General features: G+C 39.1%; 1 protein-coding gene across 1 annotated transcript in view; it reads right to left on the bottom strand.

Annotated features, from left to right (window-relative positions):
• Positions 1 to 13,627, bottom strand: part of cue (Protein cueball) — a 288,549-nt gene extending 274,922 nt beyond the window's left edge. Inside the window, exon 1 of the mRNA XM_067145633.2 lies at positions 13,456 to 13,627. The gene's annotated coding sequence lies outside the window, so the exon portion shown is untranslated. The remainder of the gene's footprint in view (positions 1 to 13,455) is intronic.
• Between the last annotated feature and the right edge of the window lie 1,042 nt (positions 13,628 to 14,669).

Raw genomic sequence — 14,669 nt, 5'->3', positions numbered from 1 at the left:
ATCCCAAGCTACTGAGGTGACCCGAGAGAAGGTTAATTTAATGCATTACTGGAAAGAAAGACAGTTACAAAATCGTAGTCACCTCAAACCAAGTTGAAGGGGAACTCGAGAGGGTAACACACTCTCTATCCCCGATTTACAGTTTAAGACTTTATGAAGCTTTACATTAGCCGGAAAAAATTACATTTTAGAAAAGGGTAGTTACATAGTTAGAAATTTGAAACTTCCCCTCGTGTAAGTCGGCGGAGGTAGCTACAGAGAGATAAAACTGATGGCCATTACCTGGGCTGATGAACTGCCTGGCGAAGATGAGGTACCCCGCCTCCTGTCTTAACACACACTCTTAGAAATTCGGCGATCAGATGACAAGGTAGACAGAAAAGCCGCAGCTTATATACCCGAAGGGAGGGGTCGAGAGAATTCTGGACTAATCCGGACACACCCTCTCAGTTTTTATTGGACAGTTCAAAAAGCGACAAGAAGTCTGTTATATGCTGAAAAATAATTACAGAAATTTCTAATTGGCCAGATTCAAAACTGGCGGAATGAAAAATAAGTGTTTCCGGGGTTTCCCATTTCCACACCAGTCAAGTACCTTAATTAAGGCCACGGCCGCTTCCTTCCACTTCCTAGGCCTTTCCTATACCATCGTCACCATAAGACATATCTATGTCGGTGCGACGTAAAGCAAATAGTAGAAAAAACCGTGTTGCCAACCCAAAAATAAATGAACATTGATTCAGTTATGGAAACCTAGAAACACAAAACTTCTTTAAATTACAAGTTCCTCCACCTTGCACCAGAGTGCATGACCACAGTTTCTGTAGAGACATCTATGGAGAAATGTCCAAACTTCTTGATGTACATCAAAGCAAAACAATACACTCGATCAATTTAGGAAACTTGGACATGACAAACTTCTCAATTATTCAGTAGCAGAGCCACCTACAGTTAAAGCCGGAAGGTACGCTTGGCAACGCTGTATCTATCTGTCAAGCGGAGGCCGAGAGAAAAGGGGGCGTGTCCGATTTTGAATGACTTCACCCATATTCACTACACTTAGACCAACACTGATTGTGATAAATGCACATTCTTCGTAAAATGGTACTAAGAAACACACGCATCAGTAAATTCATTCACTGAAGTTAGAAATACAAATTATATATGAATAACAAGAAAACACTTTGAACAGTACTCACAAGCTCGATTATTGTGGAGCGTTGACAGCTTCCTCCGCTTAGTGTTTTTATCCTCATTGCTGACATACCTCGTGTTCTTCATCTGCTTTCAACACTTATTTAACACGACATTGGAAAATGTAGACAATAAACAATCTATCGCACCATCATTGTCACGCCCACAATGACGGCGTTCAAACCAGAACTGTTTATTGTCGTCTCTTCCTAAAGCAGCTCAGGATAGAGGGAACAGAAATTCTTTATAATTTTTACAACCCAGGTGGTCTTCGTATACCACTGTTCTGCAGACAAACACAATACAATGTGATAGTACCACTAACCCGCATCTAAGTTCTTCAAAATAGGAATCGCCTGTTTCATTACTCTGCAGGAGACCTAAACAAGTGTCACAGCTCATCCTTCTGGATATTGCCCTTAGTGTATACCCAGAAATGTATAGCATATTGCCCCTGACATCTCAAAATGCCCACAAAAAAAAAAATCACGTAATAAATGTGATTCTAACTTGTTTATTACTTCCATATTGAGCCCAATAACATCTGCGTTGATGGAATCAGACATATCTAATTGGCTACAGCCAAACCTCAGTATTCCATACCACCACCATCACCACCACCGCAACCCTAGAACACCCTTAATCCCAATTTTCATCACACTATCTATGACTTGAGGTGCAGCAACAGTGTAGTTACAACCAATAAGCTGTAAGTACTGACCATACCTTCTTTTTAAGTTAGCAATTTGAAAGTTTCTTGACAGTAAATAATTTTCTTTCACAGTTCCAAACGAAACTTTTTGAGTAGGGCCTAACTCTTTTTCCGTTTAGTGCAAATAATAATAATAATAATAATAATAATAATAATAATAATAATAATAATAATAATAATAATAATAATAATAATAATAATAATAATAATAATAATAATAATAATTGCTTTACTCCCACTTACTACTTTTACGGTTTTTGGAGACGCTAAGGTGCCGGAATTTAGTCACTCAGGAGTTCTTTTACGTGCCAGTAAATCTACCGACACGAGGCTGACGAATTTGAGCACCTTCAAATACTACCGGACTGAACCAGGATCGAATCTGTCAAGTTGGGGCAAGAAGCCCAGCGCCTCAACCGTTTGAGCCACTCAGCCCGGCCCTTTTGGTGCAAAGTTCGAATTGTTCCCTTACACACAATTCTGAGGCAAGACAAAGTGTGTGCTTTCACTGCTTACCTCACGATACTCTATGAGGTTGTGAAGCATTTTAATAGATTTATTTGTACACATTTAACACTAACACTACAAGAAGTGGTTCTAATGTAATTTAATAAAAATGCATTTAGTTGAGACCAGTTTGATATTTTACCATTTGCTCAACAAGTCATTTGTTTTACCAACACCTGATAACATATACAGTGATATTCATATCTTGGTGAATGTTGAGTATTGGGTTACATTTGGCATATCGTCCATCTTCTTGTTTACCCTACTCTACATTCCCAGGCTCCTACCTTCAGGATCTTTTCTTTTAACACTTTTCGATGACAAATATTTTGGCAAATTTGAGAAAATAATTGGACATGCATCAGGGAGAAGCTCATTAGGTTTAGGTGGTAGTGTAGTTACGTTGACTTTACTATCACAAATTTTATCCCCTGTTAAAAAACTTTCGTGTGCGACATGTTTTATGCGTATTACTGAATCCTTCCCAGCTTCCCAACTATCCTGTTTAAAATTACAAATCCATTTTTGTTTTAATTCCTCGTCTGAAAGAAAACTAAACGAGGTAACAAAACAAATTGTTTAATGCTATAGTTGTTACGATACGTGGGAACATAACATTTTCTGGGCATCTGCAAATACACAAACCATTTTATTATTAACCCAAATTCAGCCAGCACCATCACAAATAATAACGTTATTGATTTAATGTCCCACTAACTACTTTTACGGTTTTTGGGAGATGCCGAGATGTCGGAATTTTGTACCGGAGAAGTTCTTTAACGTGCCGGTAAATCCACCGACACGAGGCTGACGTATTTGAGCACCTTCAAATACCGCCGGACTGCGCAGGGCTTTGAAAGCCAGCTCTACAGTCCAAGCTATTCAGCCCTCGTTAGCCTTCATATTATTTCGATAACAGGCTCTACGTATGCTTATTCTATCACTTATCTTGTTGTATATACTCGAACATATTCGTGAAAAAGTAAACGAAACACGAGACGAAGTTCACTCGACATCAACATACACGGAAAGATCCCGCGTTTTCACCTTGGCCTCCACTGGACGTTGCCAAACTTAGACTCCGGGTTGTAACTGTAGTTGGCTATGTTCAGTAGTAACATCTTTTGATTAATGTCCCAACTTCATGCAGAAGCAGTTTCACGTTTTGTTGGATATATAGTGTTCTTTATTGGCGCATCTTTTGAATGAGCGTAGTTGAGGTGTACCTCCCGGTACAGTCTAAATGTAGTGAATATGGGTGAAGTCATTCAAAATCGGACACGCCCCCTTTTTTCTCAGTCTCCGCGTTGCCAAGCGTACCTTCCGGCTTTAACAGTAGATGGCTCTGGTATGTATCAAGTGTCTCACCAAATCAGTGAAATAAAAATCCACAGTCAGGAATGGAATGAATGAAGCGGCGAGGATAGGAATTGTGCCGGCTGCCGAAGCCTGTCGCACCCCTCTGGAGCAATGATTAATGAATGTCAGATGAATTGAAATGATGTTGGAGAGTATTGCTGGAACGAAATATGACAGGGAAAACCGGAGTACACATAGAACGATCGATGTTAAGGGATCCACACCACTAACGATTGTCGTGGTATTCGCAAATATCGTAGTGCCTTGGAGACGACTGCAAAGGATGGAGCTTTTCGGAATGGTGGAATGGAGCATCACCACAATGGACATTGCCACAATCGGCTAGGATGGAACTGCATCCCGATCAAACCTAATGGAGTGAAGAATCACAGACAAGACGAGAACCTAATGTAAATATTGTAAAAGGTGTTACCGGAAAGTGTTTGGGGGTTATTTTGGTTTCTTTTCTTCTTTCAGATTGTGAAGTATATTGGTTGCTTCGATTATTGAAGTCATTTCAAGGCAACGGGCAGTGTAATAGGTAGTAAATGTAACACTTAATGAGTTTTCTTCTCTCTTTGATTATAGTTCTACAGGAATGGTATAAGGTAAGGTGTTCGAATGTATTCGAAATTAAGTCTTATGCATGTGCGGTATGGTTGTCATGATGATTTAAGCCTCGCATATCATTTGGTTGGCCGATGCGATATGTCATTATGTGTGCCCCTCCAACTTCATATTCGAAGGTAATCGCGGTATCTAAAGGGTGCAGCTCAAATGGTCTGCGATTCGTTGGAGTGCTGATAGACTTATTTGATTATTATTGTATTAGATATTTTCCAAGCTCTCTGATAACTACATTCCGCTTTATAAATGTACTAGTGCGTAAGCCTGCCTTCGACAGTCAAAATTAGTATGTAAAATGTAATTAGAAATTTGAAATGAATATGTTAATATTATATCTTAGCAATAAACGTTACACTTCCCATGTTACATACATATCAGTTGTATAGAATCGTAACAGGTATTATGAAATTTCCTTATGAACCATATTGAATGTGGTTGTATATGGGAGTTGCATTTTGACTTTTGTGGATCTGCAAACTCTTGAGAAAGGCTACAGTACATAGAGTTATTCATGGGTAAACAGTAGAGTGGAGAGGAGAATCCCTAATATATGCATAGTTTGTCCCTGTACATTTGACAGAGAAGTCTAAATTTAGACCAAACTGCCTCCGTTTAAGAACGAATGATATGTCAGAATTTCCAATCCTATTGGAATAAAACACGTTCTTCCTGAAGCTGAGACCATCGGAATTTCTTCATGAAGAATATTTTTTTCTATCTTTATCACAGTCAAACTCGTCCCATTGCAAAAACCAGCAATAGCATTTAGATTGTGAAGAATTAGAACGCATCTGGCATTTATGTCTGTTTATGAGGTGGTTTGCCTGAAGGAAGAAGAGCGTTAGGCTAAGAAAGCTAATTGTACTGCTGTATAAGCATCATCGCGTTATGCGCTGTTAGTTCTTGGTTTTGTGAAATCTTAATGCAACTTTGGTTCTCCATTGCTGAGCTTTAGAAGCTATTCGCCATAGCTGGGTTCTACAGCATTTACAATTCTTTTTGGTTTAAAAATATTAATGTTGGACCAAAGGGTAGAGTGATTTAAAATTGACTGAACAGGGGGTCGGGAACAATGGAGATATAAAATCCTTCTGTCGCTGACATTTGAAGTCATTAGAAGTGATTCATGCAGAAGCAGTTTCACGTTTTGTTGGATAGATAGAGTTCTTTATTGGCACATCTTTCGAATGAGCGGAGTTGAGGTGTACCTCCCGGTACAGTCTAAATGTAGTGAATATAGGTGAAGTCATTCAAAATCGGACACGCCCCCTTTTCTCTCGGCCTCCGCTTGACAGATAGATGTTGCGTTGCCAAGCGTACCTTCCGGCTTTAACAGTAGATGGCTCTGGTATGTATCAAGTGCCTCACCAAGTGAAATGAAAATCCACAGTCAGGAATGGAATGAATGAAGCGGCGAGGATAGGAATTGTGCCGGCTGCCGAAGCCTGTCGCACTCCTCTGGAGCAATGATTAATGAATGTCAGATGAAGTGAAATGAAGTGATTCAGAACTTCTATAGCTAATTTGATTCTCTTTTTCAATTTCTTGCCATTTTTATGTAGCTTTCTGAGATCTTTCCTAAGCTCATACCTTCATTCTTGTTGCAACTCCTTTCATCATTTCAGTGCATTCAAATAATAATATGGAATTTTTGTATTTGCTTTCAATGTCGTAATTTGATCAAAAATATACAGCAACAGGTCCATAATGTAGTCTAAACAATATGGCGGTCAGACGTGCCCTTTGGCTTCAATAGGGATGTACTGAAACACTACCGATAGATGTCTCACGTGTAGTACCCGGTATGCGCTTGTCGATCGTCATTTGTTTGTATGTGTTTTTAATGGAAGTTACCTAGTTAAATGCTGAAATTAAAGATTTAAAATATCGTTACGACAACAAAGATGACAAGAAAATTGTGATGCCTGACTATTGCTGTATCCCAGTGTCCCAAAATCAAGGTCGACCGTATTCATACCATCAATTTCCTAAGCAAGATGCTTTCCGTAAAAAGTGGCAGGCAGGACCTACGAATTAAAAATATGACTCCTAATATAAAAAGTCTGCACGAAACATTTTACAGTTGAAGATTATATCATTACTGAAACTGGTAAGTAAGCTAATTAGTAGTAATTAAGAAATAATTTTATAAGGAAGAACATTCTGAAAAGTTAATATGACCTATTTCAATAATTTTAGGCGAAAGACGAAGACTTAAGGGAAACGCTGTACCTTCGATATTGTCATGGTATGGCACCGGCACCTTGGAAATAACTCCGAGAGCAAGAAGATATAGAAGTAGAAAAACAGCCATAACACCGTGTGCGGTACGGTACCCTGAATCACACAGTGACCTATAATTTGACACTGGAGCACCATCATTCTCAGACTTCCTGAACATTACTTCCAAATTTGAAATTTTTATACCGGTATTTGTCTTATGGTCCGAAACAATATCCTGAAACTCGTGCGCTACACGGAAATGAAGTTCAGTCGTACTGGATGTAGTCCCAGGCACTGCTGTCACACCAACGTCGTGCCTTATGTACGCCTATAACCGGCAAAGAAAAGAAAAAATACAGTATTAGGAATGTTTTCAAAATGCTATTTGAACTTTAAGAATTCAATCTTAACAAAAACGCTAAAAGAAGGAGTTGCTGCATTTATTCCTTACTGGTACCTTTCAATCAACTCTTGCATTTTTCCGAATATTTTGTCGCCCCTTTTCTTCAATTCTGCTTCCAAATCCGCAATCGTCATTGCACCTATACCATTTCCCGTCTTGTTGAAAACATTAGCAGAATATGGTAACTCCATTTAATGCATTTAAAGCAAAAGTTTCGTTTCGATGATCGCAAATGTAGGAATACTCCATATAAGTCTCATATAAAACAATCGAGCAGCGGAAAGCGCATACCGGGTAATACCATTACGCTGCCTAGCGGAAAAGTTTTGCGTGATACATCCCTATTCTGGCTGCACATTGATGAGGTGCTCTATCGTACCTTATTTTATGCTCGTTGGTTGGCATAGACGGTCTTGCTAATATGGCGACGGTAAAAAGTATTGACCACAGCGAGTGAATGCATTGCAATATGTGTCGCCATCTCTACGTTGTTCTGTGTTCGTTGGCAACCACCTACTGTTCAGCGAAGGACAGCGAAGCTTAACCCTACAGTATAAACGGTGACGGTGACTAGGTTACCTCCAACCGCTAACCATTTCTGGGAGTTTTGCAAACAACTATTCATAAAATCACACAAAAGAAAATATTTAACTAATAATAACTATTACATGTCATGTTATTGAGGAAAATGTATATAAGAATATAGTAAGTAATCAAACTCACCAATTTAGTGTTTAAGAGTGTATTGATGAAATATTCCACTCAGAAGGAAAAAGTCTAAATAGTCCATGTTCTAGGAAGCACAGAGGTTAAAAGAACAGCTTTATCGCTGTTATATTGTGTACAAAATGTGCGCCATTTTATGATGATGATCAAGAATATATACACTTTTCACTATCCTGAACAATTCTAAAGGCAAGAGAAATAAAATAATAGGTCTGAATAATATAATAAATTCACATCACTCCAAAACTCAGACCGCTTAGTTGGCCTCATCCTCGGCATCTTCAGGGTGGCTTCTATTTCTTCCTGCCTTTATGGGTCTCCAGTAATCTTCTAATTTATGATAGCAGTGTTGATGAACACCGCAATTACATCCTGGGCACGAGAAGTGGCTGCGTGAATTTTTCTGCAGTTGAACACACAGGGCACAAGCGTATTTCTTTTCTGGGGGTGTACCAGCTGACGTCAGACTCATCATTTCCTTCTTCCACAAGGACATCACTATCTTCTTGCCCTTCTAAATCCAATACAGTCAGAAATTTCACTGCTTCTTAACAATTCACTCATTTTACTCTTACAAATACCATGGAACACGCGTTGGGCAACCACAACAAAGAAGATGGCTGCCTGCAATATGTTCTTTTTTCCGCGCGTATGCCAATCTGCTCCATGATTCTAAATTACTTCACCGATGTGTTATAATTATAAACAGACTTTCCTCTTTAAAGTGGTGTATAATATCTGATCAATACATTGTTGACAATAAAGGAGCTATCGCGAGATTAGTAAGCGCTGACACAATGCGTCGCGATGGCGACTTTAGCGGTCGAGCTACGCGGAAATACGTTTACCGGTTGTAGGGTTAAGACACGAAATGTTCTTTAAAAATGTACCAATCCGTGGTTGTGAGAGCTTCGTTCTATTTTTCGTGCAAAGGGGAGACAACAACATATAAATGGTGCAAATTTCAGTTGTTGAAACCTTCCCTTAGTCTCAGTATCGCTGTGAATGACAGATGGAATAGGGATTTTATGTATAGAGATTAGAAAGATGCCCACACTCCATATGAGCACTGCGGAGAAGTTTGGAATTTAATCCAGGCTTTTGGCACGCAATCTAGTGATTAGAAATTGTATACCACCCCCTCCCTTACCTTTCGGGCTAGCATTCTAACGGTAAAAAAAGTTCAACCGTTGCGATTCGAACCGTATTACCACGGTGTCAGGCTGCAAATTTAACATCTTAACGACCACGGCCACAGACTGTTTGCTTTCGTGCTTATCGAAAGAGTTAATTTGTTTTCATACCCCAGAATGGAAAGATCATCAATTTATTTTACTGAAAGATAGCACTTTTCACTGAACGGTATGATGGTTAACGTTGCATTATTCTTATAACCATTGTCTGGTACCAGTTGAAAGGCAGCAGAAGTCAGGTTGGAGACAATAACTTCGCGGATAGAAACCATTATTTTTAAAAGTACAAAGTCGTGGTCGCAAGAGGTTCATTGTAATGTTCTTGTAAAGAAGACATAGAAATCTATAACTGGTACCAATTTCAGCTGTTGAAACCTCGTTTTCTCAATATCGCTGTGAATGGCAGACAGAATTAGGCATTTTATTTATATAGATTGAATATAGGTGAATGCCCGTTCTTCACGCGGAAAAACGCATTATCTTCTGTTTCTTAATCACGAAATATCGGAATAAAACATGCTTATTTTTCGTAATTATCTTATAAAAACACTTTTGCCAAATTTCAGCCCCCTTCCTCTAAGAAAAGTGTGCGATTTAGTGATAATGTGTCTTCGGTAGTTGGCCCAGTTTCACCTCTTTTATCACTAAACATCGGAACAAAACATCTATATGTTTCCTAATTACCTTATAAAGAACATATGTGCCAAATTTCAGCCTTCTAGCTTCGCGGGAAGAGTGAGAATTACTGATATTGTAAAAAAAAAAAAATGGCGCATGGCTTTTAGTGCCGGGATGTGTCCGAGAACTTGGGCTCGCCAGATGCAAGTCTTTTGATTTGACGTAGTTAAAGCCTAGGAAGTACCTCAAATGCTAAGTTAATATAATGATTAATTAAGGATACACACCGAGCAAGTGGCTGTGCGGTTTGGGTCACGTAGCTATCAGCTTGCATTCGGCAGATAGTGGGTTCGAACTCCACTGTCGGCAGCCCTGAAGATGGTTCCGTGGTTCGCCATTTTCACACCAAGTTAATGCTGGGTCTGTACCTTAATTAAGGCCAAGGTCGCTTCCTTCCTACCTTCCTACTCCTAGTCCTTTCCTGTCCCATCGGCGCCATAAGACCTATCTGTGTCGGTGCGACGGAAAACAGATTGTCAAAACATAAAGGTAGTCCAAGTATTATTGATGGGAAATACTGTATATTTAAATAATGTTGTAGTATGTTTCTTAATCGGGTTATTTTTAATATTGTGTACAGGAAAAAAAAAGCTATCTGCATGTATTAATTATGATTACAATGACTGAATACCTTCTCCCCAGTTGGTGGATGAGAGTAGTCTATTCTATTCTATTCTATTACATTCTATAAGACATTCCATCTGTTATATGTGGATTTTCATTGCAACAAATATTAGATGCAAGTTTGCAGTTTTGCTATAAAATCTCGCACATTCAAGTAGACACCATTTCGTTACAAGGGTCTACATTGCGGACGTACAGTCGTAGCCTAATTAGCGCGATTGGTAAATATGATGCTTGTTTTTTAAAGTGGTCTAACATTTAGGTCATCAACCCAATTTGGTAAATAACATGTGTTAATAATAGAGGCACTCAGTTACGTGAGTCACTATCATGGGATGGAAATAAGTTAGTCAACAAACGTTAGAAGTGCGGTATTCCTGTATTCAGATGCCATCATGTGTAAATATTGCATATAAATTATGTGGATGTAAAATATGTGTAGTTGCGTGGGCGAGACAACAACCGAAGACCAACCAGTGTGTGACTGGACCGTCGCAGGATATCAACTGTACCGAGTGATAGTGTTATGATAGGAGAGTACTTAAGCAAATTGGATACATCTCGTAATATTAGGAGGGTCGTCGTACCTAACTAATAAAAGAGAAAGATAAGATAGCATTATAATTTTAATGTAGTTATTTCTATGGGAGCCGTGTGGATTAAGAGGAGTTCAGCAAGTGTCTAACTAATGGTATTAAAGGACATGCTGTTTAAGCTAAATTGTGATTAAATAGGATGATTAACCTTGTTACGATATCCTCACCTTATTTAAATTATTTCAGCGAATACTAAGGCAAGATCCTACTGGAAATTTGGATATCGTCAGCCCATGATCCACCCATGGGGGATAAACAGAACTCATGGTAAATTATATTTGTTCTTATAATTTTATATGGTTACATTGCCAGCTAACAGAATTTTGTTTTGATTTTGATTTTAATGATCCTCGTCTCGAATTTGATGGACATCTTTTTTTTTAAATAAAATAATTAAATTGGAATTAATGTATAAATGGGTTGAGAGGATCAAGGTATGCCAATTTGTATTCATTTCTGCAAAACAAAGTTCAAATTAAATAATAGTACAATTAATTTCAGTTTAATAATGACCGAGCTCCATAGCTAAAGTCGCTAAAGTTCGGCCATTATCCAGTATTCGGGAGATAGAACCCCACTGTCAGCAGCCCTGAAGATGGTTTTTCGTGGTTTCCCATTTTCACACCAGGCAAATGCTGGGACTGTACCTTAATTAAGACCACGGCCGCTTCCTAACCACTCCTTACCCTTTCCTGTCCCATCGTCGCCATAAGACCTATCTGTGTCGGTGCGGCGTAAAGCAACATGCAAAAAAAAATGTTTAATAATGTTATTAGCTTTACGTCCCACCAACGACTTTTACGGTTTTCCGAGACGCCGATGTGCCAGAATTTAGTCCCGTAGTTCATATTTTACGTGGTAGTAAATCTACCGACACGAGGCCGACTTATTTGAGCACCTTCAAGTACCACCAGACTGAACCTGCCAAGTTGGAGTCAGAAGGCCAGCGTTTCAACCGTCTGAGCCGCTTAGCCTAGCTGATTTCAGTTTATACGACATATTAAACGTAATAGTTTTTAAAACAGGTGGTTTAATAGTGACGATGTCATGCTGTTTCTTAATTCATTTTAGAAAATGTCTGCCACAGAGTTAACGAGAAGATTAATTCATTGTTGTGGCATTGTTGTTCGAGATGTACGAAAATGCAACTCATATCTTAGAACTGAAATAAACGAACTTTAATTGCAACTGTTGTTTAACTGCAGTTCGAAAACGGCAACCGACAAATCTAAACTAACCCTTGCTATACCAACATGGGATTACGATGTACCTACATTCTCTATTATTTCGTTTACAAATACGAAAATATTGTTTACGGTCTGTTATGAATTGGGGAGCGTGATTAGCTCAGTAGCTGGCTTCCCTTCCGGAAGGCTGAGATTCGATTCGCGGTCGATCCTGATTTGAGATTCTCATCTCAAAAATCACGTGGAGTCAGGAAGAGCATCCAGCCTTAAACCCCCGGCCAAAACCAAAATGAGCCTGGGTGGCTCCAGCGACCCCAGAAATAAGCGGGATAAGATGAAAGTTCCAGTCTGTTATGAATTATTGTGCCTCGCTGTGCTTCTATTTCCATTGAAAGTATTCCTGAAAAACAGAAACGCGTGGAGTTGGCCATAAGCTAACCCCTCAATCCCTTTCTTGGTCGTTCATGTGACCACATTATATGCCTGGAGTTCTGCCTGTCTTCTGATTTTTGTGTGTTAACTTTAAGTGATTATTGAAAAATATCAAAATGCATTTCACTTTTCTATTATTGTACACATTGTTCCAGTAAAAGATAGCACAAATCTTCCATGATGAAATATATTTGTAGTGGACATGAAATATCCTCCCTGACCTAGATGTTAGGCTCCTTTAAACAACAAGCATCAACACAGAATATCCCCCTTGTTGTTTGTTAATTCTTCAGCCCGAAGGTGGGTTGGATTCTCAAACAGCACCGCCAAAGGTTATGCGATTTTAGGGAGACCACAAAAACCAATGGTGACACTAGAGTGAGTCGTACAAGAAACGGCGAGGAGCGGTGCAATTTGCCATTGTTTTCTTAAGGTGCTATTGCAGCATCTTTCCTAACATTGTGCTCCCAATGTCACTCAGCACCACCCATTCCTCGCTTCCATATTTTCACAGCCATAAATGAGACTGAGACCGGTGGAAGCTTCATTTTGCTGTGGGCTGTGCAAAGAGACAGGTGCAAAAATACTACATCCATCAAGAAACAGTGACAGGCTACCCCTCGTTGATAGTACGGTTTATGTTATTTGAAATACCTTGTTATTGCTAAGGTTAAGCTTTTCAATGTTATTCTAAACTCTTTCCTCATAGCATACTTTGTATCTAGTTATGTAGGGTTACGTTATATTTTAACCGGTCCATGTCGAGCACTAAATATCTGTTTAGTTCCTCTGTTTCAAAAAATAAATAAACACGAGATTGGAGGCCCCCTAAGGAGCCAACCTGGCTCCATATATTTAGCATTTTGCTGCTTCGCGGACGCTTTCAGAGTAAACTACATTACTTGGAACGGTCTCAACATGAAGTTATATTTAGAGAACATCTATCTCTAACCTTTGCCTTGCTTAAAACTATGTAAATTTAATACAACAGTACCTGTTGCAGGCTTTTCCTGTTGGAAGAAGGAAGACCGTGAACTTCTGACGAAATGCCACTCCCAGTTCTACCGAAGTCACTGTGCGCATATAAACACTCCTGTCACAGCGGAAAACAGATTAAGAACATTATCCGTTAGTTATTTCAGTACAAGAATACGATTAAACGTCCACTAGCTGATAAGGGAAGACGATGCCAGCGACAGCGACCTGATCGCTAGACCGACTTCCCGCACACTATCTTGACAGTGACACAACACAGTGGGCCCCCACTTCCACTACTCGCACGGACTGGAGAGCGTGATGTCAAGCACGTGGCGCAGCTTCACAATGTCAGTGCGCGCGCACGATGTGGCATCTCGCTGGCTAGTTTTGACCACTGCTCCACCCTCGTCAAACCTCTAATAATGGATACCCGACTAATTCGCTCAGATTCTCTTCAAGAACTTTCCAGTCTAGTGGAAATGGCAACGCCGATTATTATCTGTGGATCAGCGAAAACCGAATTCTGTTAGTGCAACGTTAAACCGGTTTTTTAAAATCATTGGGACTATAGCGCGTTCAAAGTTAACCTTGTAAGGCCAAGACTAATTATGTTGTGTTAATACAAAAAGGGAAATAAGAGGGGCAATTTGGTGGTCGAAGAGAGTGTATTAGAATATAGCCATGACAAGAAAAGGAAAATCATGCATTTTATGCAATAAACGTATGGAAATAACACACCTACTAAAATACGGTAAAGATATAAGAAAATTGGAGAAAAATACAAATATGGGAAAGTGATATAGGTACAATTGAAAAATTAAATTCAACTTTTCAGTTACACTATCGTTAAAGTGTTAGGCAGAGAATGGAAGAAACCAGGAAAAACAGCAAAATTATGTAATATTATAGAGAATTCTGGGGAAATAAATCTAAAGAAGTTGAAAACAGAGAAGATGCGTATAGCTAGTTGTAAGGACACATGAGAAGATAGCCTATCCTAAGATTTGTAACTTAGTTGAAGTGTAGGATATAGGCCTACCTCAGAAATTTTTGTCTGTTCAAGATACATCCAAGTACAGTAGTATTTATGGGGTATATGTTAGTAAATTATGTTAAAGTTGTAACATTTTGTTTCGAATAATAAAATAACTGCAATGTATTAGTTATAATCACAGCAAATTAATACTCCACCGAGCTCGATAGCTGCAGTCGCTTAAGTGCGACCAGTAT

This window comes from Anabrus simplex, chromosome 4, assembly GCF_040414725.1.
Source record: "Anabrus simplex isolate iqAnaSimp1 chromosome 4, ASM4041472v1, whole genome shotgun sequence".
NCBI classification, from domain to species: domain Eukaryota; kingdom Metazoa; phylum Arthropoda; class Insecta; order Orthoptera; family Tettigoniidae; genus Anabrus; species Anabrus simplex.
The sequence above is the reverse complement of the archived record's forward strand: the minus strand, read 5'-3'. Positions and strand labels throughout refer to the sequence as shown.